Source organism: Salmo salar, chromosome 04 (genome assembly GCF_965601325.2).
Source record: "Salmo salar chromosome 04, fSalSal1, whole genome shotgun sequence".
Taxonomy (NCBI): Eukaryota; Metazoa; Chordata; class Actinopteri; order Salmoniformes; family Salmonidae; genus Salmo; species Salmo salar.
Window position 1 is genome coordinate 60,863,542 of NC_138294.1, and position 24,843 is coordinate 60,888,384.

General features: G+C 46.8%; 1 protein-coding gene and 1 non-coding gene across 3 annotated transcripts in view; both read right to left on the reverse strand.

The window, feature by feature from the left end:
* LOC106603524 (autism susceptibility gene 2 protein homolog) overlaps positions 1–24,843 on the reverse strand; it is a 475,162-nt gene that overhangs the window by 73,353 nt on the left and 376,966 nt on the right. The window lies entirely within an intron of this gene.
* trnaa-cgc (transfer RNA alanine (anticodon CGC)) lies at positions 12,805–12,900 on the reverse strand. Its single transcript has 2 exons — positions 12,862–12,900; positions 12,805–12,841 (listed from the first exon to the last, which is right to left on the reverse strand). It is a non-coding gene; the product is annotated as a tRNA-Ala (tRNA).

The window sequence follows — 24,843 nt, forward strand, 5'->3', positions numbered from 1 at the left end:
AAGTAAACCAGGCATTGACGTGAGAAATGTTCTACCAACGGGAGCAAAACTTACAGTTGAAATTACTAAAATATGTTGAGTGCTGGTTCTAATCTTAGCCCCTGTCTGAGCCCAGATGAGTAAATGACTAAAATACTACATCTGAAAAACATGCCATGTCAAGCCAGCGTCAGTCTGGCTCGACGAGCTAGGGCAGTATTTTTTAATCTTTAAAAGCCTATTTTATAAATGTATAATGAGAGAGACCACGATGGAAAAACAAATCATTTATTTTCCCCCCAACAACTAAGTGGAAACATATGGTCCTGTATAGAGGTGATCCTAACATCTTAACATCTGGACAGTATACAGGAATCAAAGCTAAATGATGGTACAATGAACCACAGCACCCCATGCATGCCCATGCATAATTTTCCATCCTCATGATATCATCTATTTTGTGAAGTGCACCAGTCCCTCCTGCAGCAAAGCATCCCCACAACATGATGCTGCCACCCCCGTGCTTCACGGTTGGGATGGTGTTCTTTGGCTTGTAGCTGGGGATTTTAACAAGGCTAATCTGAAAACAAGGCTCCCTAAATTCTATCAGCATATTGATTTCGCTACCAGGGCTGGCAAAACCCTAGATCATTGCTATTCTAACTTCCACGACGCATATAAGGCCCTCCCCCTCCCTCCTTTCGGAAAAGCTGACCACGACTCCATTTTGTTGCTTCCAACCAATAGACAGAATCTAAAACAGGAAGCTCGCGCGCTCAGGTCTGTTCAACGCTGGTCCGACCAATCGGATTCCACGCTTCAAGATTGCTTAGATCACGTGGACTGGGATATGTTCTGCATTGCGCGAACAACAACATTGACGAATTCGCTGAGTCGGTGAGCGGGTTTATTAGCAAGTGCATCGGCGATGTCGTACCCACAGCGTCTATTAAAACATTCCCAAACCAGAAACCGTGGATTGATGGCAGCATTCGCACAAAACTGAAAGCGCGAACCACTGCTTTTAATCAGGGCAAGGTGACCAGAAACATGACCGAATACAAACAGTGTAGCTATTCCCTCCGCAAGGCAATCAAACAAGCTAAGTGTCAGTATAGAGACAAAGTAGTCGCAATTCAACAGCTCAGACATGAGAGGTATGTGGCAGGGTCTACAGTCAATCACGGACTATAAAAGGAAAACCTGCCTCGTCGCGGACCAGGATGTCTTGCTCCCAGACAGACTAAACAACTTCTTTGCTCGCTTTGAGGACAACACAGTGCCACTAACACGGCCCGCTACCAAAACCAGCGGGCTCTCCTTCACTGCAGCCGATGTGAGCAAAACATTTAAACGTGTCAACCCTCGCAAGGCTGCAGGCCCAGACGGCATCCCAGCCGTGTCCTCACAGCATGCGCAGACCAGCTGGCTGGTGTGTTTACAGACATATTCAATTGATCCTTATCCCAGTCTGCTGTCCCCACATGCTTCAAGAGGGCCACCATTGTTCCTGTTCCCAAGAAAGCTAAGGTAACTGAGCTCAATGACTACCGCCCCGTTGCACTCACTTCCATCATCATGAAGTGCTTTGAGAGACTAGTCAAGGACCATATCACCTCCACCCTACCTGATACCCTAGACCCACTCCAATTTGCTTACCGCCCCAATAGGTCCACAGACGACGCAATCGCAATCACACTGCACACTGCCCTACCCCATCTGGACAAGAGGAATACCTATGTGAGAATGCCGTTCATCGACTGCAGCTCAGCATTTAACACCATAGTACCCTCCAAACTCGTCATTAAGCTCGAGACCCTGGGTCTCGACCCCGCCCTGTGCAACTGGGTCCTGGACTTCCTGACAGGCCGCCCCCAGGTGGTGAGGGTAGGTAACAACATCTACACCCTGCTGATCCTCAACACTGGGGCCCCACAAGGGTGCATTCTCAGCCCTCTCCTGTACTCCCTGTTCACCCACGACTGCGTGGCCATGCACGCCTCCAACTCAATCATTAAGTTTGCAGACGACACTACAGTGGTAGGCTTGATTACCAACAATGACGAGACGGCCTACAAGGAGGAGCTGAGGGCCCTCGGAGTGTGGTGTCAGGAAAATAACCTCACACTCAACGTCAACAAAACAAAGGAGATGATCATGGACTTCAGGAAACAGCAGAGGGAGCACCCCCTATCCACATCGACGGGACAGTAGTGGAGAGGGTAGAAAGTTAAAGTTCCTCGGCGTACACATCACGGACAAACTGAAATGGTCCAACCACACAGACAGCATGGTGAAGAAGACACAGTAGCGCCTCTTCAACCTCAGGAGGCTGAAGAAATTCGGCTTGTCACCAAAAACACTCAAACTTTTACAGATGCACAATCGAAAGCATCCTGTCGGGCTGTATCACCACCTGGTACGGCAACTGCTCCGCCCATAACCGTAAGGCTCTCCAGAGGGTAGTGAGGTCTGCACAACGCATCACCGGGGGCAAACTACCTGCCCTCCAGGACACCTACACCACCCAATGTCACAAGAAGGCCAAAAAGATCATCAAGGACCACAACCACCCGAGCCACTGCCTGTTCACCCCGCTATCATCCAGAAGGCGAGGTCAGTACAGGTGCATCAAAGCAGGGACCGAGAGACTGAAAAACAGCTTCTATCTCAAGGCCATCAGACTGTTAACCTGTTATGGCTAGGGGGCAGTATTTTCACGGCCGGATAAAAAACGTACCCGATTTAATCTGATTATTACTCCTGCCCAGAAACTAGAATATGCATATAATTATTAGCTTTGGATAGAAAACACTCCAAAGTTTCTAAAACTGTTTAAATGGTGTCTGTGAGTATAACAGAACTCATTTGGCAGGCCAAAACCTGAGAAGATTCTGTACAGGAAGTACCCTGTCTGACCATTTCTTGGCCTTCTTTATTATCTCTATCCAATACAGGGGATCTCTGCTGTTACGTGACACTTCCTACGGCTCCCATGGGCTCTCAGAAGACGGAAAAAAGCTGAATCGTGGCTTTGCAGGCTCTGGCTGAAAAACAGTAGCGCGTTTGGACAGTGGCCGGTCACAGTACTATGAGACTCAGGCTCGTGCACGAGTCGACTCCATGTTTTTATTCTTTCGTCTTTGAACGAAAACCACCACTCCCGGTCGGAATGTTATCGCTTTTTTTACGAGAAAAATGGCATAAAAATTGATTTTAAACAGCAGTTGACATGCTTCGAAGTACGGTAATGGAATATTTCGATTTTTTTTGTCACGAAATGCGTCGTGCGCGTGACCCTTCGTCACCCTTGGATAGTGTCTTGAACGCACGAACAAAACGCCGCTATTTGGATATAACTATGGATTATTTTGAACCAAACGAACATTTGTTATTGAAGTAGAAGTCCTGGGAGTGCATTCTGACGAAGAACACCAAAGGTAATCAAACTTTTCTAATAGTAAATCGGAGTTTGGTCAGGGCTAAACTTGGTGGGTGTCAAAATAGCTAGCCGTGATGGCTGGGCTATCTACTCAGAATATTGCAAAATGTGCTTTCACCGAAAAGCTATTTTAAAATCGGACACCTCGATTGCACAAAGGAGTTCTGTATCTATAATTCTTAAAATAATTGTTATGTTTTTTGTGAACGTTTATCGTGAGTAATTTAGTAAATTCACCGAAGTGTTCGGTGGGAATGCTAGTTCTGAACGTCACATGCTAATGTAAAAAGCTGGTTTTTGATATAAATATGAACTTGATTGAACAAAACATGCATGTTTTGTATAACATAATGTCCTAGGCGTGTCATCTGATGAAGATCATCAAAGGTTAGTGCTGCATTTAGCTGCGGTTTTGATTTTTGTGACATTATATGCCAGCTTGAAAAATGGGTGTCTGATTATTTCTGGCTGGGTACTCTGCTGACATAATCTAATGTTTTGCTTTCGCTGTAAAGCCTTTTTGAAATCGGACAGTGTGGTTAGATAAAGGAGAGTATTGTCTTTAAAATGCTGTAAAATAGTCATATGTTTGAAAAATGGAAGTTTTCGACCACCCTCCGGAAGGAAGAGCGGCGGGTGAACGGCTGTTCCACCTCAGGCAGGAGACGAGGAGCGCTCAGGACTTCGCGTTGGAGTTCAGGACCTTGGCTGCTGGGGCGGGGTGGAACGACAGGGCCCTCATAGACCACTACAGATGCAGTCTCCGGGCGGACGTCCGCAGGGAGCTGGCCTGTCGAGACGCCGCTCTATCCTTGGACGAGCTCATCGACATGTCCATTCGTCTGGACAATCTGCTGGCTGCCCGCGGGCGTTCGGAGAGGGTCCTGCCCGTTCCACCTCCGTGCACACCCGCCCCTACCCCTATGGAGGTAGGGGGGCCGTGCCAAGGGGCACCGGAGGAGGTGGGTCCTCCTGCACCAGCTGTGGTCGGAGAGGACACACGGCCGACCGGTGCTGGAGGAGCCAGTCTGGGAGTCGAGAGGGCAGGCAGAACACTTCTCGGTCACCCCAGGTGAGTCAGCACCAGATTCACCCAGAACCCCCTGTTGGTCACGTGTTCTTACCTGTTTTGTTTTCTACATTTTTCCCCTCTTCCCAGCATAGGGCGCTAGTCGATTCAGGCGCAGCTGGGAACTTTATGGATCGTGGACTTGCCATTAAGCTGGGTGCTTCGTGGAAACAGGGGGTTCTCCAGGGGTGGTCAGAGGAGTGTTCAGGGAGGTGTCTAGGAGTTTCCATAGGTCCCACGTTGGTGGAGAGTCCAGACCAGGTGTCCACCGTGCGCATTCCCCCTGAATACGCCGATTTGGCGATCGAGTTCTGTAAAAAGAGGGCGACTAAATAACCACCTCATCGACAGGGGGATTGTGCGATAGATCTCCAGGTTAACGCTGCGCTTCCCAAGAGTCACGTGTACCCCTTGTCACAGGAGGAGACGGCGGCTATGGAGACATATGTCACAGAATCCCTGGGACAGGGGTACATTCGGCCCTCCATCTCACCCGCCTCCTCGAGTTTCTTTTTTGTGAAGAAAAAAGAGGGAGGTCTGCGTCCGTGCATTGATTACAGAGGTCTAAACACTATCACGGTGGGGTTTAGTTACCCACTACCTCTCATCGCTACGGCGGTGGAATCATTTCACGGAGCAAAGTTCTTCACAAAACTGGATCTCAGGAACGCGTATAACCTGGTGCGTATCAAGAAGGGAGACGAAGGGCGGTGCGTTTGCGATGGTCGACGGAGCTGGACAGAGCCTTCAAGAAGTTGAAGACGCTGTTCACCGACGCACCGTGTTGGCGCACCCGGACCCGTCTCTAGCATTCATAGTGGAGGTGGACGCATCCGAGGCTGGGGTGGGTGCCGTGCTATCACAGCGCTCGGGTACGCCATCGAAACTCCGCCCCTGCGCTTTCTTTTTGAAGAAGCTCAGTTCGGCGGAGCGTAACTATGATGTGGGGGACAGGGAGTTGCTAGCGGTGGTAAAAGCCTTGAGGGTGTGGCAGCACTGGCTTGAGGGGGCTAAGCACCCCTTTCTCATCTGGACCGACCACCGAAACCTGGAGTACATCCGGGCAGCGAGGAGACAATCCACGTCAGGCAAGGTGGGCCATGTTCTTCGCCCGGTTTAGGTTCACTATCTCCTATAGACCGGGTTCCCTGAACACTAGAGCCGACGCGCTGTCCCGTCTCTATGACACGGAGGACCGGCCCATCGATCCAACTCCCATCATTCCAGCGTCTAGGCTGGTGGCACCGGTGGTATGGGAGGTGGACGCGGACATAGAGCGGGCATTAGTGTTGGAACCTGCGCCTGCGCAGGTTCCCGTGGGTCGCATGTATGTGCCGCTCGGTGTTCGTGATCGATTGATTCGATGGGCACACACGCTACCTACTGCGGGTCATCCTGGTGTGGCGAGGACAGTGCGGAGTCTCAGGGGGAAGTACTAGTGGCCCACCTTGGCTAAGGACGTGAGGTCCTATGTCTCTTCCTGTTCGGTGTGCGCTCAGAGTAAGGCTCCTAGGCATCTACCGAGAGGGAAGTTACAGCCCCTCCCCGTTCCACAACGGCCATGGTCGCACCTGTCTATAGATTTTTTGACAGATCTTCCCCCCTCTCAGGGGAACACTGCGATTCTGGTGGTTGTGGATCAGTTCTCTAAGTCCTGCCGTCTCCTCCCGTTGCCCGGTCTCCCTACGGCCCTGCAGACTGCGGAGGCCCTATTTACCCACGTCTTCCGGCACTACGGGGGGCCGGAGGACATTGTCTCTGATCGAGGTTCCCAGTTCACATCCAGGGTCTGGAAAGCATTTATGGAGCGGCTAGGGGTCTCGGTCAGTTTGACCTCCGGTTATCACCCCGAGAGCAATGGGCAGGCGGAGAGGGTGAACCAGGAAGTGGGCAGGTTTCTGAGGTCGTATTGCCAGGACCGGCCAGGGGAGTGGGCGAGGTACATTCCTTGGGCTGAGTTAGCCCAGAACTCACTTCGCCACTCCTCTACTAACATGTCACCCTTTCAGTGTGTTTTGGGTTACCAGCCGGTCCTGGCACCATGGCACCGGAGCCAGACCGAGGCTCCTGCGGTGGAGGACTGGGTACAGCACTCCAAGGAGACCTGGAGAGCCGTCCAGGACTCCCTGAAGGAGGCCAGTGGACGGCAGAAGAGGAGTGCTCACCGCCACCGCAGTGAGGCACCCGTGTTCGTACCGGGAGACAGGGTCTGGCTCTCGACCCGGAACCTGCCCCTCCGCGTGCCCTGCCGGAAGCTGGGGCCGCAGTGTGTGGGGCCCTTTAAAGTCCTGAGGAGGATAAACGAGGTGTGTTATCGGTTACAACTCCCTTCCTATTACCGTATTAACCCCTCATTTCATGTGTCTCTCCTCAGGCCGGTGGTAGCTGGTCCCCTGCAGGAAGGTGAGGTACCGGAGGTCCCTCCACCCCCTCTGGACATCGGGGGGTCCCCGGCGTACAGCATACGGGCCATTCTGGACTCGAGATGCCGGGCGAGGGGCCTGCAGTACCTCGTGGACTGGGAGGGGTACGGCCCGGAGGAGAGGTGCTGGGTGCCGGCGGAGGACGTCTTGGACCTATCCATGTTGAAAGATTTCCATCGCCTCCGTCCGGATCGCCCTGCACCTCGCCCTCCGGGTCGTCCTCGAGGCCGGTGTCGGTGCGCTGCGGGAGCCGCGCGTCAGGAGGGGGGTACTGTCACGATTCCCACCGACGGTGGCGCCCCCTCCTGCTCGGGTGGCGCTCGGCAGTCGTCGTCACCGGCCTATTAGCTACCACTGATTCCCTTTTTTGGTTTTCCCTTTTTTTGGTTTTGTGCACCTGTGTTTAGTTTGGGTAATTAGCGGGGCTATTTAATTTAGCTGGTCCGCTTCCGTGTTGTGCGGGATTATTTCGTTACTGACGGCTCATGTTCGTGTCGGCGCTGTTTTACGCCGTGTGTGTTTTCTCCCCTGTGTTTGGGAATATTTGTTTTGTGTGTGAGTGTACATTAAATACGCCACTACCCTGTGCTCGCTGCTTCCTGTGCCTCATTCCTTCACCACGACTACCAAGCCATTACAATACCATCACTCATTCATATATATTTTTTAAATATATTTTTTATGTACATATTCTTATTCATTCCTTTACACTTGTGTGTATAAGGTAATTGTTGTGAAATTGTTAGTTTAGATTACTCGTTGGATATTACTGCATTGTCGGAACTAGAAGCACAAGCATTTCGCTACACTCGCATTAACATCTGCTAACCATGTGTATGTGACAAATAAAATTAGATTAGATTTGTTGCCCCTGCCCTGGGCATCCACTCAACCTACTGCCAGTCAAGTCAATGGCAATGCAGACATAAGGATAACTAGATTTAGTTATCCTTAATTCTAAGCTAGGAAGTGTAAATGGTATTCATCCAGCTAGTCAGACAGTTAAGCATACAAAAAACAACCTAAAACAAAAAACGAAATGTAAAATCTGTATGGCTAACTAGCTACCGAATTAGCCTGTTTGTCCCATTGACTTAGCATGGCTTTCAGTTAGCATGCTAATCGATCAGCATGTGCACCATAGTGGATATTTTCGGTAGTTTAACGTTGCAAACTGAACACAATATGTATGTATTAACATTTCATTTTCAAAAATTGTAGTAAAGCAACATATGAGATGTGAATGGCAACATTTCACTCCAACATGGGAGTTGATTTTTCAGATCAAAAACGGTCGCCATGTTTTCCAAAATATTTTGGAAGAGCAATATTTGCACTCTAATTGGAGGATTCCAAAAATTGCCAATTAGGTGGCAAGCCGATCAAGATTTCCCTTTTTTTTTTATCTTGTGAATCTTGATTGGCAGTGGCGAGACGGCCTAAAGAGACTGTTTTCCTTGTCTTAATACACTGTGCATGATGACGTAACCTTCTGATTACCAACGCGGAGGGTAAGCATAGTTTAACAGCCTTTGGCTCTTCTCCATCTCTTCTCCAAGACACAACAAAGAGCTCTAGTCTTATCAGACGATGCAGGCTGAGGTTAAGAAGCACATTACCTCCTGAGGCTTGTGTGTTTTAGCTAGGGATTTACAGTCTTACACTAAGCCAGGCGCACAAGGCAAATTGGGCTCTGAAAGCCAATAAACAAAGTTTTACAAGATCAGCTACCGTGTTTATTAACTTAAAAACAATATCCTGCTTGGAATAATTCAGGAGCCTGGTTTATGATCTATGCCTTATGGCTGGATAAGATAGGTTAGGGAGGTGAATGCACACAAAGGAATAGAAGATTTGTGCACGTGCCCCCGAGGTTCAATAATGTATTTTAATGCTGGGAGGAGATAAGAGGCTGAACACAGGCTACACATGTCCTCTGGGAGAGGTGGAGGGGCAGAGGGACGGAGGGGTGGAGTGGTGGAGCTGCTTCCCACTGCTCCCTCCTGTCCAATCATATTACGCCAGAGGGCTGTGGCCATGGTAATGTATTCCTGAGCACTCCTCGGGGACAGGGGAGCTGTAGTCATAACGACCCTGCCAGCCCCTCCCTTCGTTGCAGCCCTTCAGCCCTAGATCCAGGAGTCTCCCCTGAGAGCCCCTCCCCTCGATCCTAGCTGCAGCCCTTCAGCCAGTCTCTCCCCTGAGAGGTGGGCCCACCTCCAGACCCACAGGCAAGGCCCGCTGGAGACTAATGATGCCATTGTGAGCTGCATGGGCACCTTGATGAGTGATTAGTTAGCAGGGGACAGATTAGGCTGCCATGGTGGTATCACTTGATGTGGTATAATCCAGGGTATAGGGAGTGGTGGGGGCCCTACCCTCATCCGTTACGTGAGGTGTGATCACTGATCAGGCCCCTGACACTTCCACTCTCTCCAGTGCCTGTCCAGGTGCTGGTCTCTCATTAGACTACCCTGGGAGTGAGGGAGGAGGACGAGGACAAAAAAAATATATATTTTCTTTGAAAGTCTCCCCCGATAGACAGTACTGGAGTGGTGCATGTATGTGTGTTACAAAGTACTCTTTGTAAAAAGCCAATTACGGCAACATTTGCCATAAAATAAAGGTTTCAGACTGGCGTTGGAATAGGTCTCAGAAGGGGGCTCCGGTGTTATTTGCTGTTGAAAAGCATGTCCAGCATGGTGTCTCAGTGTTGTATTGTGTTGTGTCTAATCATTCTCCTCGCAGTAGGAGCACTAAGTGGGTTCTGAGCTTAACTCCACAGGTGATCTTGAACCTGTTAGTCCGCTGACTCACACACTATACGTCATGTACCGTGTAGACTATATAAAATACAGGAAATAATACCATCCATCATGGAAGTCTATTGTAAGAACACTAAGTGTGAATTTAAGTATGCTCCCTCTAACTCGCTCTCTCCCATCCAGGACAAGCTGAGCCCTAGGACCATGCCTCAGGACTACCTGGCCTGATGACTCCTGGCTGTCCCCAGTCCACCTGGTCGTGCTACTGCTCCAGTTTCAACTGTTCTGCAGCCCTGCTAAGAAGCCCTGACCTGTTCACTGGACGTGCTACCTTGTCCCAGACCTGCTGTTTTCAACTCTCCCTCTCTCTCTCTACCGCTCTCTACCGCACCTGCTGTCTCGACCTCTGAAAGCTTGGCAATGAAAAGCAAACTGACTTTTACTCCTGAGGTGCTGACCTGTTGCACCCTCTACAACCGCTGTGATTATTATTTGACCGTGCTGGTCACCTATGAACGTTGGAACATCTTGAAGAACAATCTGGCCTTAATGGCCATGTACTCTTATAATCTCCACCTGGTACAGCCAGAAGAGGACTGGCCACCCCTCAAAGCCTGGTTCCTCTCTAGGTTTCTTCCTAGGTTCCTGGCTTTCTAGGGAATTTTTCATAGCCACCGTGCTTCTACATCTGCATTGCTTGCTGTTTGGGGTTTTAGGCTGGGTTTCTGTATAAGCATTTTGTGATATCTGTTGATGTTAAAAGGTCTTTGTAAATACATTTGATTGATTGAAATTTGATTGAACACAGTGTTGAAAAGCCTTTAAATCACTAGTAATTTCCTGTTCAATATTTGTGCATGTTTGCCTTGGGCTAGTAATTAATGTGTTTTATGTGGTGCTCATAATGTATCTCACTAGAGATCTGTGTCTGAGAGGATACTTGTTTCCACGCAACACTCAGGCCTCCCATGGAGCAGAGCAGACTGACTCTACTCTTCATGTGTCCAGAGAGAGAGCTAGAGGAAGAGAGTGACATAGAGAGAGAGGGGAGGGGGGAGAGACACAGAGAGAGAGATATAAAGAAGGAAAGACAGAGACAGAGATAGAAAGAGAGAGAGAGAGAGAGGAAGATAGAAAGAGAGAGAGAGAGGAACGTCATGGTGCCCAGCTACCGTAACAGAGCCCTGAGGTCATAGGTCAAAAGCCAAACACTACAGCCTGGCCCCTGAGAGCCTGTCAATCAGTCCCCCACAGCAAGCCAGTACAATCCATATTTTAACACCTCTCTCTTTCTGTTCTCTAGAATGTGGAAAAAATTATCTTGGATGCACTTGAGCGGGAACATTGGGAGCCTAGATCATGTAGTGAAGGGGCCATAGCCATTACCCTGAGATCACCCAGTGGACACAGGGGCAGAAAAGAGTTAACCTCTGTATCAGCTCTTCACACACAGGGAGCTGCATGGGGGCTGCACAGAAGCTCTGGGAAGGGTATTATATATCTGTCAGTGCAGGAAATGTTGGCTACAGAATTATGTTGATCGATAGACCCCTCTGATTGGAGCTTAGTGCCCTGGTGCCCCCTGGAAACTGAGAAGACAGATCTCCCCAATATCCCTCCAACCTTCATCCTCATCCCATCAGCCCCTGGCTCCCCCCACTACTTCCACAACCCCACCAACCCCCTGACGATGTTTTCTTTCCAGCATGTGATCACAGGAGGACTGGGTCATGCTGGGGATTAAGGGTGTGGAGAAGGAAGAGGGAGGCACCCGCTGAGCACAAAAGACATGGGGCTCCCCAGGCCATTAGCACTGGTCTCCACGGGCCCCTATAGGCCCTCCAAGCCACAGAGAGGCTCTCTGTTTGAGGCCCCTGGAGGAGGCAGGAGGAGGCTCAGCTGGAGCTCCATGGAGCCCCCTGCAGCAGCAATAATAGCACGGTGGCCCCCCATTAAAGGAGCTCAGGTCCCTGTCCGCAACTCTCTCTCACACACACACACACACACACACACACACACACACACACACACACACACACACACACACACACACACACACACACACACACACACACACACACGAGCTGTAATCTGTTTGCCAGGAGTTGAGGTGGCAGGAGTGGTGGGGAGGGCTGCAGACACACTTTAGAGTTTGAGGGTTGCTGTTGTTTTCTTCTTCTGTGGTTTACTTTCTTTCAGAGCGCAGTTCAAAATGTATGGCCAACAGCCAAAAAAACACATCATATTGGATTTATACCCTGTGCATCATATCTACTATCTCTGTCATGGAAGCAAACTGTAAAACTGGTAAATACTTGTAGTGCACTTGACTTCCTCATGAACTGTGCTGTGAAATTTTCATATAAGATAAATAATGCCACATATATTTTTATCACAAACGACACCACCGCTACTTTTACTTTAAGCACGGTATCCACCACTACTACTACACGTGGCAGTTGAAGTAGAGGTAGCAGTAACTCTATTGGTGTAGAGGTGAGAAGAACTTTCTAGAAAGCATGTCTGTGTTAGAGGAAAAACATGGGCAAAAAAAACACTCTGCTGCCAAGTATAGTGTTGCTTTTCAGGCAGGCATTTAACAGACAACACTTTTCAGGAAGAAGAAATTTCCCTCTCCTCCTCCTCCCTCGATCTCTCTCCATCCCTTCCATAGCCCGTCGCTTCTCTTTAATGAGTCACCGTAAATGACAGCTTTAATAGGTGCCTGTGGCTGTGGAGAAGGCGCCGTTAATGATAGAAAAGAACAGAGGGCCATTTGCATCAATCAGCTCTAAATCAGTTTTTATGATAATGCTGTGGAGCGGAAAGAGGGGAGAGGAGGAGAGGAGAGAAATAGAGAAGTGGAGTGGAGAGGCCCACAGACACCTCCTGCATTATGATGTAGTGCGGTCCCAGGCTCCTGCATTATGATGTAACGTGGCCCCAGGCTCCTGCACTCACACCTCAGTGTAAATCTCTTAAAAACACACACCGGGCTGCAGAGCGGGGAACTGCCCCCCAGACATAGCCATACATTTACATTTTAGTCATTTAGCAGATGCTCTTATCCAGAGCGACTTACAGTAGTGAATGCATACATTTCATGCATTTTTTTTTTTTTTGTACTGGCCCCCCGTGGGAATCGAACCCACAACCCTGGCGTTGCACACACCATGCTGGCGTTGCGAACACCATGCTCTACCAACTGAGCCATACAGGGCCCAGTGCATCACACATGCCAGCAGGCACAGAGAGGAATGAACAGGGCCGCCTCCCTCCCTCCATGGCTACCCCAGAGAGAGAGTGCCTGTGCCAAGGACCAATGAAAGACACCTCTGTCCTGCACAGGCAATTAAGCCGGCAATGCCGTACCACTCGGTCGGTACGTCTCTCTCTCTCTCCCTCTTTACTAAGCCCTGATGTTGGATCAGGATCACACATCTCACTTTCCTTTATAAATGATTACGTCTACGCAAATGCCTTGAGACATCTTGAGACTCAACTGCATGTAGTCAGACTGCTTTCGTTTCGCACAAACAAATAAAAAATAAAAACACTGCATTTTAGTTGCTTCTTCTCATCTCAACCTACATTTGTGTAATTTACCTTGTGAATCGCATCGTCACAAGAGCAATTAATACAAACAGAGATCATGTATTCTCTCCGCAGGTGTGGTGGAGTAGAGATCCCCCAACCAGGTAATAAATAGCCATGTAATTACAGTGAGTGGGTTTGTAAGGTCAATCTAATTATAGAACATCATATCACTATAACATATGGCATTCATTACTTACGCCACTGCTAATCCACTTTAAATAGGATGTAAGATACACCTAGAGATTTATACCATAGCCAGTAAACAATGCTGACTTACCTTTGCTTTTAATGCAAAAGAAAAATGGCAACAGTAGAAAAATACATTTTGAAGACACATACACACAGAAGTTTCTGTACCTAGAAGAAAGTTAGTGACTCCAAGGTACCAACTATGGCTTTTATCAACACCACGGACCTCTGAAGATGAGACAAACGAGTGGTTAAACAAGGAGAAGACTCACCTACAGTAGATAACCACTAAGCTGACTCCAACAGCACCAATAATCCTTCCCCCTTTGCAGAGAGTAAAATAAAAGATCAAAAGAAGATCCAAGGCAGCTACTAAAAGAAGAAAGAGCAAAACAGGTTCAGATGACCTTGAATGCTCTTGAATACCAGGCTGGAAAGGTTGTCAAAGCCTGGCAGTTTTAGATGGCAGTACAAAACATCCCAATGTTACACAAAAGGAGCTCTGACAGCCACAGAATCCTCACTAACACACAGACAGGCGTGACAATGCCCCTTCAGGCTAAGGCCTATTTTCTCCCTCCCTCAAAAGCTCTTTGCTTCCCTCTCTCTGTCTCTTTCTCTCTCTCTCATCCACAGATGGCTCCCTGTGAGTGGAGGCAAGGCGAGGGGAGGCGATGGGAGGGCACTGCTGTTTCACAGTAATCCCCAGCCACACAGACAGAAAAAGCTTGTTATAGCGCTGGCTGATCACCGCAAAAAGTCAACCCAGAGCAAGGGAAAGGTCACCAGGAATTAGGCTACGCTCAAACTCCAAAGACCCGTCTAATTCCCCCATAAGCCCTTTGAAACCCAACCTGTTCTGGCTATGCTGTGGGCTCAGCCTTAGCCTGCTAGTAAAACCCCTCACTAAATCTAGCTGGGACTCATTTACTATACTGAGGTGCACACACACACACACACCACACACACACACACACACACACACACACACACACACACACACACACACACACACACACACACACACGGTCTCGCTCTGACAGAACAAGCACAGGCTTTTCCCGATGACTAGACTAGAACAATCGACTAGAGAATCAATGATTTTCAATGGGGGTGTAAAAGGAATTTGAGCGCCGGGTCCAGACGCTACACAAGAGCTTTGGGGCTGAGCTCCTTTAGACGTGAGGCAGCTTTGAAGACAGTGTCATGGTAATGGGGGGGTTTGGGGGTTCATGCCACCGCCGCTGTTGCTGTCAATTATCCACTTTGAAAAGTAGACTTCTGAAAAACTGCTTTAAGGTGAAAAGAAGCCCGTCAAAAGAAGAAGACCTAGGAGAGCTGAACAGAAAACGTTTTGTGCAATATCAACTTTAAATGCCTTTTGAACTTTCAAACTTAAAAAAAAATACATTAAAAAAAGTGGAAATACATTTCACAGAGAAAATGGCAGCCCTGGGCAAAAAGTTAAATGTTTACATTGCGAATGTTTTGCTTACTCCTTTTTCTAAGACACATATACAGTAAGTAAGACATCTCAGTCTTTTAGCTTTGAAGATTGTTTCACTCTCTTAAATGAGAGAAACTAAACGACAATAGATCTTGGATCAAAAAAGCCTCTTAATTTTCATCCTCTGAGTAAATTCTGAGTCTGAATTCTGACTCTGAGTAAATAAAAACTAAATGCATGCTCTTCAAAATCTGGACCCCTACAAATCAGCCGGGCTAGACAATTTGGACCCTTTCTTTCTAAAATGATCTGCCGAAATTGTTGCAACCCCTATTACTAGCCTGTTCAACCTCTCTTTCGTGTCATCTGAGATTCCCAAAGACTGGAAAGCAGCTGCTGTCATCCCCCTCTTCAAAGGAGAGGACACTCGTGACCCAAACTGCTACAGACCTATATCTATCCTACCCTGCCTTTCTAAGGTCTTCGAAAGCCAAGTCAACAAACAGATTACCGACCATTTCGAATCCCACCGTACCTTCTCCGCTATGCAATCTGGTTTCAGAGCTGGTCATGGGTGCACCTCAGCCACGCTCAAGGTCCTAAACGATATCGTAACCGCCATCAATAAGAAACAATACTGTGCTGCCGTATTCATTGACCTGGCCAAAGCTTTCGACTCTGTCAATCACCACATCCTCATCGGCAGACTCAATAGCCTTGGTTCTCAAATGATTGCCTCACCTGGTTCACCAACTACTTCTCTGATAGAGTTCAGTGTGTCAAATCGGAGGGCCTGTTGTCCGGACCTCTGGCAGTCTCTATGGGGGTGCCACAGGGTTCAATTCTTGGGCCAACTCTTTTCTCTGTATACATCAATGATGTCGCTCTTGCTGCTGGTGAGTCTCTGATCCACCTCTACGCAGACGACACCATTCTGTATACTTCTGGCCCCTCTTTGGACACCGTGTTAACAACCCTCCAGACAAGCTTCAATGCCATACAACTCTCCTTCCGTGGCCTCCAACTGCTCTTAAATACATGCTCTTCAAACGATCGCTGCCTGCACCTGCCCGCCTGACCAGCATCACTACTCTGGACGGTTCTGACTTAGAATATGTGGACAACTACAAATACCTAGGTGTCTGGTTAGACTGTAAACTCTCCTTCCAAACTCACATCAAACATCTCCAATCCAAAGTTAAATCTAGAATTGGCTTCCTATTTCGCAACAAAGCATCCTTCACTCATGCTGCCAAACATATCCTCGTAAAACTGACCATCCTACTGATCCTCGACTTCGGCGATGTCATTTACAAAATAGCCTCCAATACCCTACTCAACAAACTGGATGCAGTGTATCACAGTGCCATCCGTTTTGTCACCAAAGCCCCATATACTACCCACCACTGCGACCTGTACGCTCTCGTTGGCTGGCCCTTGCTTCATACTCGTTGCCAAACCCACTGGCTCCAGGTCATCTACAAGACCCTGCTAGGTAAAGTCCCCCCTTATCTCCACTCACTGGTCACCATAGCAGCACCCACCTGTAGCACGCGCTCCAGCAGGTATATCTCCCTGGTCACCCCCAAAGCCAATTCCTCCTTTGGCCGTCTCTCCTTCCAGTTCTCTGCTGCCAATGACTGGAATGAACTACAAAAATCTCTGAAACTGGAAACACTTATCTCCCTCACTAGCTTTAAGCACCAGCTGTCAGAGCAGCTCACAGATCACTACACCTGTACATAGCCCATCTATAATTTAGCCCAAACAACTACCTCTTCCCCTACTGTATTTATTTATTTATTTTGCTCCTTTGCACCCCATTATTTCTATTTCTACTTTGCACTTTCTTCCACTACAAATCTACCATTCCAGTGTTTTACTTGCTATATTGTATTTACTTTGCCACCATGGCCTTTTTGCCTTTACCTCCCTTATTTCACCTCATTTGCTCACTTTGTATATAGACTTATTTTTCTACTGTATTATTGACTGTATGTTTGTTTTACTCCATGTGTAACTCTGTGTTATATGTGTCGAACTGCTTTGCTTTATCTTGGCCAGGTCGCAATTGTAAATGAGAACTTGTTCTCAACTTGCCTACCTGGTTAAATAAAGGTGAAATAAATAAAATAAATAAAATAAAATTGCCAACTATTACAAATGCAATGTCTCCTCTGTTCCCTCTGTCTCTCTCTCGCTCTCTCTCCCTTTTTCACCAGGGCAATAGGAAATCATCCTGAGGAGAAAAACAACCCATAATGTGACTAAATAGCACTAAAGATGTTTGTGTAAATAGCACTAAAGATGTCTGTGTTTAAGAGTCCTCACATCTTTCTCTCTCAGGCGTATCATTACCTCTTTCAACATGGCTGTATTAGCCTTTGAAAGAGAGACAGAATAAAAGCCTTTGGCAAGGCCATGCCTGTATCCATGGAAAACCTCTCCAGCTAGAGAATAAAACACCAAATTGATATTTCCTCTTTACTCAACAACACAACCAAGGCATCTGTGAAGCCAGTCATCCATTTTCAGAGGACAAGCCAACTGGAGAAATGAGTCTGATCTGAACACACAGACAGAGATTTCCACATAAACACTACACTGTCTTCCAGGTAGATGAACACATATGAGGCAGGCCCTGTATTTTAGCAAGGCGCTGTGGTTAGACTACTAGGCTGTGTCCCAAATGGCACGCTATTCCCTTTATAGAGCACTGCTTTTAACCAGAGCCATTGACACCCAGGGCTTCCATTTCAACTTCCAACGCCTCACCATACACAGTGCATATCATCACCATCTTCTTATCTCCTTCCAGAAAAGTTGTCTGAATTCATAATCAAAAACAGAGTACACGCCACATACCTTGTCAGTGCGTTTTAAAACAAACAACAGTGCACTCCTGTGTGTTGATAACATAATTATGCAGCAGAGGAACAATTCTCATTTGCATGAGCCTGGTGAGAGTGGAGTTTATACAGTAAAAACTACTATTCACTATGTTGTCTGTGAATAACGACGTGTGTGTGTGTGTGTGTGTGTGTGTGTGTGTGTGTGTGTGTGTGTGTGTGTGTGTGTGTGTGTGTGTGTGTGTGTGAGTGAGATGTTTGCCCCGGGGCTGCTGTCTGTCTGTGTAATGATGAAAACACTTGTTTTATTGTCACTCTGCCATGATGTGTCTCTCCCTCCCTCTGTCCCAACACTCTCAATATTAATCAGCACACTGGGAGAGTCATCGACGCCACACACTGACTCTACAGCTATGACAGGAATGCAATAAAATTAAATCGAATAGAAGCTAAGAAGAAAGTTAATGAGCAGCATTCAAAACAAATAACAGGAATGTCTATTGCTCTTTTGTGTAAATAGAAGTTAATCTACTACCTACTATACAAGTGAAAAAACGATTTGCCACTCTGCTAAGAAATTGTGTTTACGTGCTCTTACTTTAAACACGCACACACTTGCACAAACACCTTAAATGCAGTGATGTGTGATGTGCGACACCTAGAATGGCATTAGAGTGTCTACTTTGTCACTTCCTGTGAGAAGTGTGGTCACAGCTCGAGAGGTGAGCACCGCTGTTTTAACCCAAGGTGTCGCCAACTAAAACCTCTATCTGCTCAGACTCAGTGCACTGCAAGCTGTTTAACAATTTACACACTGCTCTGAGCGCTGCCACACTTACCCTCTGTGCAAATGAAGTGATACAGCTTCACAGCTAAGTGGCAACTCTCTGAGAGAGAGAGAGAGAGAGAGAGAGAGAGAGAGAGAGAGAGAGAGAGAGAGAGAGAGAGAGAGAGACCTGTTGCAACAAGAAAAGGGCAACCAGTGACAATGTTAACATATGTTTCCCATGCCAATTAAGCCCCTTAAATTAAAATTGAAATTGAGAGAAGGAGAAAGAGATAGAGAGAGAAGAGGTGGAGGGTTGAGGGGGTGAAGCCAAGGGAAAGAAAATAAGAGAAAAGTGAGAGGAACAAGTAGGACAAAGGAAATGAGAAGAGATAAAGAGGGAGTTGGAGACAAGAGGAGAAGCTACTCTAGAACTGAAAGAGAAATATAGACTATACAGAGACAATGAGAGGGGTGAAGGGGAGAGGGAGCTGCTATTGAACGAGACAGATTCGTCACCTGGCTAGATAACTATGGGAAACAAATGGGAGATGTGCTTTAGTCTCCTAAAGGCGATAACAGAAGACAAAATACATCAAAATTCTGGTGCGACCAAATCATGGGCTTGTGCCACCAACTGAAAAAGTTTGTGTCAGCAGTGTCACCATGGGAAAACGTTAAGTCTGACATTGTATTACAGACAGACAGCTATCTGGGCTAGGCAAAGTGATCCAGGCCTGACAGACAGTGGAGGGAGAACATGTGCTGAGTTGTTTTAAACAGCGAGTTGTTCAGTATGTGTGTTTTTTGTTGGATGCTCAGAGGTATGTACAGTGCATTCGGAAAGTATTCAGACCCTTGACTTTATACACATTTTGTTACTTTACAGCCTTAGTCTAAAATTGATTCAATAGTTTTTTCCCCCCTGATCAATCTCCACACAATACAGGCTTTTAGAAATTTTTGCATTTAAAAAACTGAAATGTTGTATTTACATAATTATTCAGACCCTTTACTCAGTACTTTGTTGAAGAACCTTTGCCAGCAATTACAGCCTCTAGTCTTCTGGGGTATGATGTTACAAGCCTGGCACACCTGTTTTGGTGGAATTTCTCCCATTCTTCTCTGCAGATCCTCTCAAGCTCTGTCAGGTTGGATGGGGAGTGTCGCTGCACAGGTATTTTCAGGTCTCTCTAGAGAAGCCACTCCTGCGTTGTCTTGGCTGTGTGCTGTTGGAAGGTGGAAGGTGAAGCTTCGCCCCAGTGTGAGGTCCTGAGCGCTCTGGAGCAGGTTTTCATTAAGGATCTCACTGTACTTTTCTCTTTTCATCTTTCCCTTGATCCTGACTAGTCTCCCAGTCCTGCCGCTGAAAAACAACCCTACAGCATAATGCTGCCACCACCATGCTTCACCATAGGGATGTTGCTAGGTTTCCTCCAGATGTGACGCTTGGCATTCAGACAAAAGAGATCGGTCTTGGTTTCATCAGACCAGAGAACCTTGTTTCTCATGATCTGAGAGTCCTTTAGGTGCCTTTACATGTGCCTTTTACTGAGGAGTGGCTTCCGTCTGGTCACTCTACCATAAAGACCTGTTTGGTGGAGTGCTGCAGAGATGGTTGTCCTTCTAGAAGGTTCTCCCAACTCCACAGAGGAACTCTAGATCTCTGTCAGAGTGAGCATCCGGTTCTTGGTCACCTCCCTGACCATGGCCCTTCTCCCCCGATTGCTCAGTTTGGTTGTACGACCAGCTCCATGAAGAGTCTTGGAGGTTCCAAACTTCTTCCATTTAAAAATTATGGATGCCACTGTGTTCTTGGGGACCTTCAATGCTGTAGACATTTTTTGGTACCCTTCCCCAGATCTATGCCTCGACACAATCCTGTCTCGGAGCTCTACGGACAATTCCTACAACCTCAAGGTTTGATTTTTGCTCTGACATGCACTGTCAACTGTGGGACCCTATATAAACAGATATGTACCTTTCCAAATCATGTCCAATCAATTGAATTTAACACAGGTGGTCTCCAATCAAGTTGTAGAAACATCTCAAGGATGATCAATCGAAACAGGATGCATCTGAGCTCAATTTCGAGTCTTCTTATGTAAATAAGGTATTTCTGTTTTTTATTTGTAATACATTTTTTTTTTATTCTGAAAACCTTTTGTTACTTTGTCATTGTGGGGTATTGTGTGTAGATTGATGACAGCATTTTATTATTATTATATATATATTTTTAAAGGCTATAACGTAACAAAATGTGGATAAAGCAAAGTGGTCTGAATACTTTCCGAAGGCACTGTACATGTGTATCTGTAGGTGTCAGAGAGAGTGTGATTTTCAAGGTGGTTTGCATCTCTTTATAGACAGTGTTTGTGCATCTGAATGTGTGAGTGTATAGTGTGAGTGTGTGTGTACGTTTTCTATGTGTGTGTATCTGTGTGTGTGTGTGTGTGTGTGTGTGTGTGTGTGTGTGTGTGTGTGTGTGTGTGTGTGTGTGTGTGTGTGTGTGTGTGTGTGTGTGTGTGTGTGTGTGTGAGTGTGTGTGTGTGTGTGTATTGTCTACAGTTTGTGTGTATGTTCTTTAAGTCTGAGTGTGTGTATGTGTGTGTGTGTAGCGAAGCGGATTGGGGAGGTTGTTGGACCAGGGACTTTCTAGAATCCTCCTCATTAACAGCTCATGATGGCTGGCAAGCAGCGCCGTGTCACCCTGGCTTGCTCTCATTAGCAACTGGCAGTGAGGTGGTGAGATGAATGGACATTGGAACTGCACAGACCAACTGCGGTCCAGTTTAGAGAGGGAGAGAGGGAGGGAGGGAGAGAGAGGGTTGTGAGAGAGAAAAACAGAGAGAGAGAGAGACAGCTGGGGGGATAGAAAAAGAGGAAAAAATCCTCATCTCAGTAGATTTAATTAAAACTGTGGTGAACAGATGGGGAAGATGGAAGGGAGTCCAACAGGAGACAGCTCATCTGTCTGTGTCTCTCTCCACACTTCTCTCTCCATCCCTCCATCCTCCGCCTCATCCGTCCTTCTCATCTCAACTATTTTTTTTAATGAATCCTTGGCTTCTAGAACGTCCCAATTTGAAGCTTCCTTCCCCTTGGCGTCGGGACAGATGACAAAAACAAATCAGCCAGTCCACTCACGCTGGCATTGTGTTGGCTGCATTGGCTCTTGAAGGAGAAGGAAGGGAGTCTACAGTGGTTCATGAGTGGCTTGGGGTAAAGCAGCTTTAGGCAGGGATGGGTGGAGCTGGTTGGAGGGTGGTTAATCCCTTATTAGAAGGCAATCGCAGTGTAAAATAAAGGACAGCTATTTGTTGAAAATACAGCCTTTGCAGGCCAGTTGGACCGAGGGGATGGTCACCATGCTGCTGGGTAAAGTCAAGATCCTAGATCAGAAAGATCGAGTCTCTCTCTCGCTGCTTCTCTCCATCTCAATCTTTCTCTTCGTCTTTCTCTCTCCATCTCTCTCTCCAGCCATATCCCCCTCTCTCTCCTAGAATAACTCACTTTTTATTCAAATGCAATCATCAGTGAGCGGTAATATGACCTTCATGGCTGCATGTTAAAGGAGGTAAAGCAAACCATTCAGGCCCTCCGGTCCCATTGGTCATAGCAGGGGATACAAAACGATCAGAAAGACAAGTGAAACCACTAAGTGATTTAAAATATGATACATTACCACTATGCAGCTGTGATTTATGCACATAATAACTGTACATAAATTGCACGTTTTATTGACAGCAGCAATAGATTTGAATAGTGGTTTGAAATAAAAGGTATAAATGGAACACAAACATATTGGAAAATCTATATTCCATGTAGATCAAGGTTCCACAGCTGGCAGCCCGCAGGTGGTTTTATTTGGCTCCCCAAGTTTTCTGAGCAAAAATAAATAAATATATAACAGTGAATTCGGAAAGTATTCAGACCCCTTGACTTTTTGCACATTTGTTACGTTACAGTCTTACTCTAAAATGTATTAAATAGTTTGTTTTTTCCCTCACCAATTTATACACAAAACCCCTTAATGACAAAGCAAAAACAGGCTTTTAGAAATGTTTACAAATGTATTTAAAAAAAAAGTACAGCCCCTTTACTCAGTACTTTGTTGAAGCACATTTGGCAGCAATTACAGCCTCGAGTCTTCTTGGGTATCACACTACAAGCTTGGCACACCTGTATTTGGGGAGTTTCTCCCATTTTCCTCTGCAGATCCTCTCAAGCTCTGTCAGGTTGAACGGGGAGTGTTGCTGCACAGCTATTTTCAGGTCTCTCTAGAGATGTTCTATCGGGTTCAAGTCCGGGCTCTGGCTGGGCCACTCAAAGACATTCAGAGACTTGTCCCGAAGCCACTCCTGTGTTGTCCTGGCTGTGTGCTTAGTGTCATTGTCCTGTTGGAAGGTGAACCTTCGCCCCAGTCTGAGGTCCGGAGCCCTTTGGAGCAGGTTTACATCAATGATCTATCTCTCTGTACTTTGCTCCATTCATCTTACCCTCGATTCTGACTAGTCTCCCAGTCCCTCCCGCTGAAAAACATCCCCACAGCATGATGCTGCCACCACCATGATGCTGCAACCACTATGTTTCACCGTAGGGATGGTGCCAGGTTTCCGCCAGATGTGACGCTTGGCATTCAGGCCAAATAGTTCAATCTTGGTTTCATCAAACCAGAGAATCTTGTTTCTCATGGTCTGAGAGTCCTTTAGGTACCTTTCAGTAAACTCCAAGCGGGCTGTCATGTGCCTTTTACTGGCCACTCTACCATAAAGGCCTGATTGGTGGAGTGCTGCAGAGATGGTTGTCCTTCTGGAAGGTTCTCCGATATCCACAGAGGGACTCTGTCAGAGTGACCATTGGGTTTTTGGTCACCTCCCTGACCAAGGCCCTTGTCCACCGATTGCTCAATTTGGCTGGGCTGCCAGCTCTAGGAAGAGTCTTGGTGGTTGCAAACCTCTTCCATTTAAGAATGATGGAGGACACTGTGTTCTTGGGGACCTTCAATGCTGTAGACATTTTTTGGTACCCTTCCCCAGATTTGTGCCTTGACACAATCATGTCTTGGAGCTCTACGGACAATTCCTTCGACCTCATGCCTTGGTTTTTACTCTGACATGCACTGTCAACTGTGGGACCTTATATAAACAGGAATGTGCTTTTTCAAATCATGTCCAATTAATTGAGTTTCCCCACAGGTGGACTCCAATCAAGTTGTAGAAATATCTCAAGGATCATCAATGGAAACAGGATGCAACTGAGCTCAATTTCGAGTCTCATAGTCTGAATACTTAGGTAACTAAAATATTTATGTTTTTTTAAATTTGCAAAAATGTCAAAATACCTGTTTTCGCATTTCTAAAAACAAATGTAAGCAAGGTTTGAAATTATTATGTTTTAGTCAAAGATTATATCTGTTTGGGCTTCTTGCGGTCAACTTGCAGTCTACAAATGATTTGTAATTATGTTCCGCCCCCCCCCACCGACCATCCGCTCAACAAAAAGCAAAAAAATTGTTCCGTGACTGAATCTAGTTGATGATCCCTGATGTAGATGATCATAAAAAAAATGATATGAACCTAGCAACAGAAGTAATAAGACATAAACACTTGAAAAAAAGTACTATTTTCATAAATAAAACATGCAAATAGCAAATAGTTTTCCACTTTTTTTCCTTAGCTCAATTCCGTACTACATTAATCTCATTATCATTTCAACCTTTTCACTGGCGATGCCAAATACAATTTGTATTCTACGGCCGGGCAAAAAGCTTTAAACTGATTATCCCAATATGAACCATGGCAATCCTTGATATTGTTGGGTCTGAAAGGACCATCTAGCCGCTGAAAGGGCTTCCCATATGCCTTCAGAGTTTCATGACACAATGTTTCGTCTGCTTTGCAAGGGATAAATTAAGCGTGTGAAAGTCTAAGCAAAGCCCTCATTTTCCAGTTAATCAAATCTCCCCCTAATCAAATTAGCACACATAATTCCTCTGGATGCGTGGCACAAAAAAGGCATTATCCCCTTCTCCAGAGCTGAAAGAGAGGGAACCAGCATGGTGCCTCTCTATCTCCCTCTTTCCTCTGGATGAGCGGCCCTGAATGGGAGAGGAAGGCCGGTGGAGGGGTAAGGTGGGGGCCAGGGGAGTGAGGGGCTGTTACTTCCCAGTGGCCTAACTGAGCTGGCAATGGCCGGGGTAAACTTTGGCAGCGTTTAAGTTCCCAGCTCATTAAAAAGGCTGGCTCAGTGGCCACCTCCAGGGAGCACTGGAGCGTTCTGTAATGAGGTACTTGTTTAATTTTCTTTCAAATGGC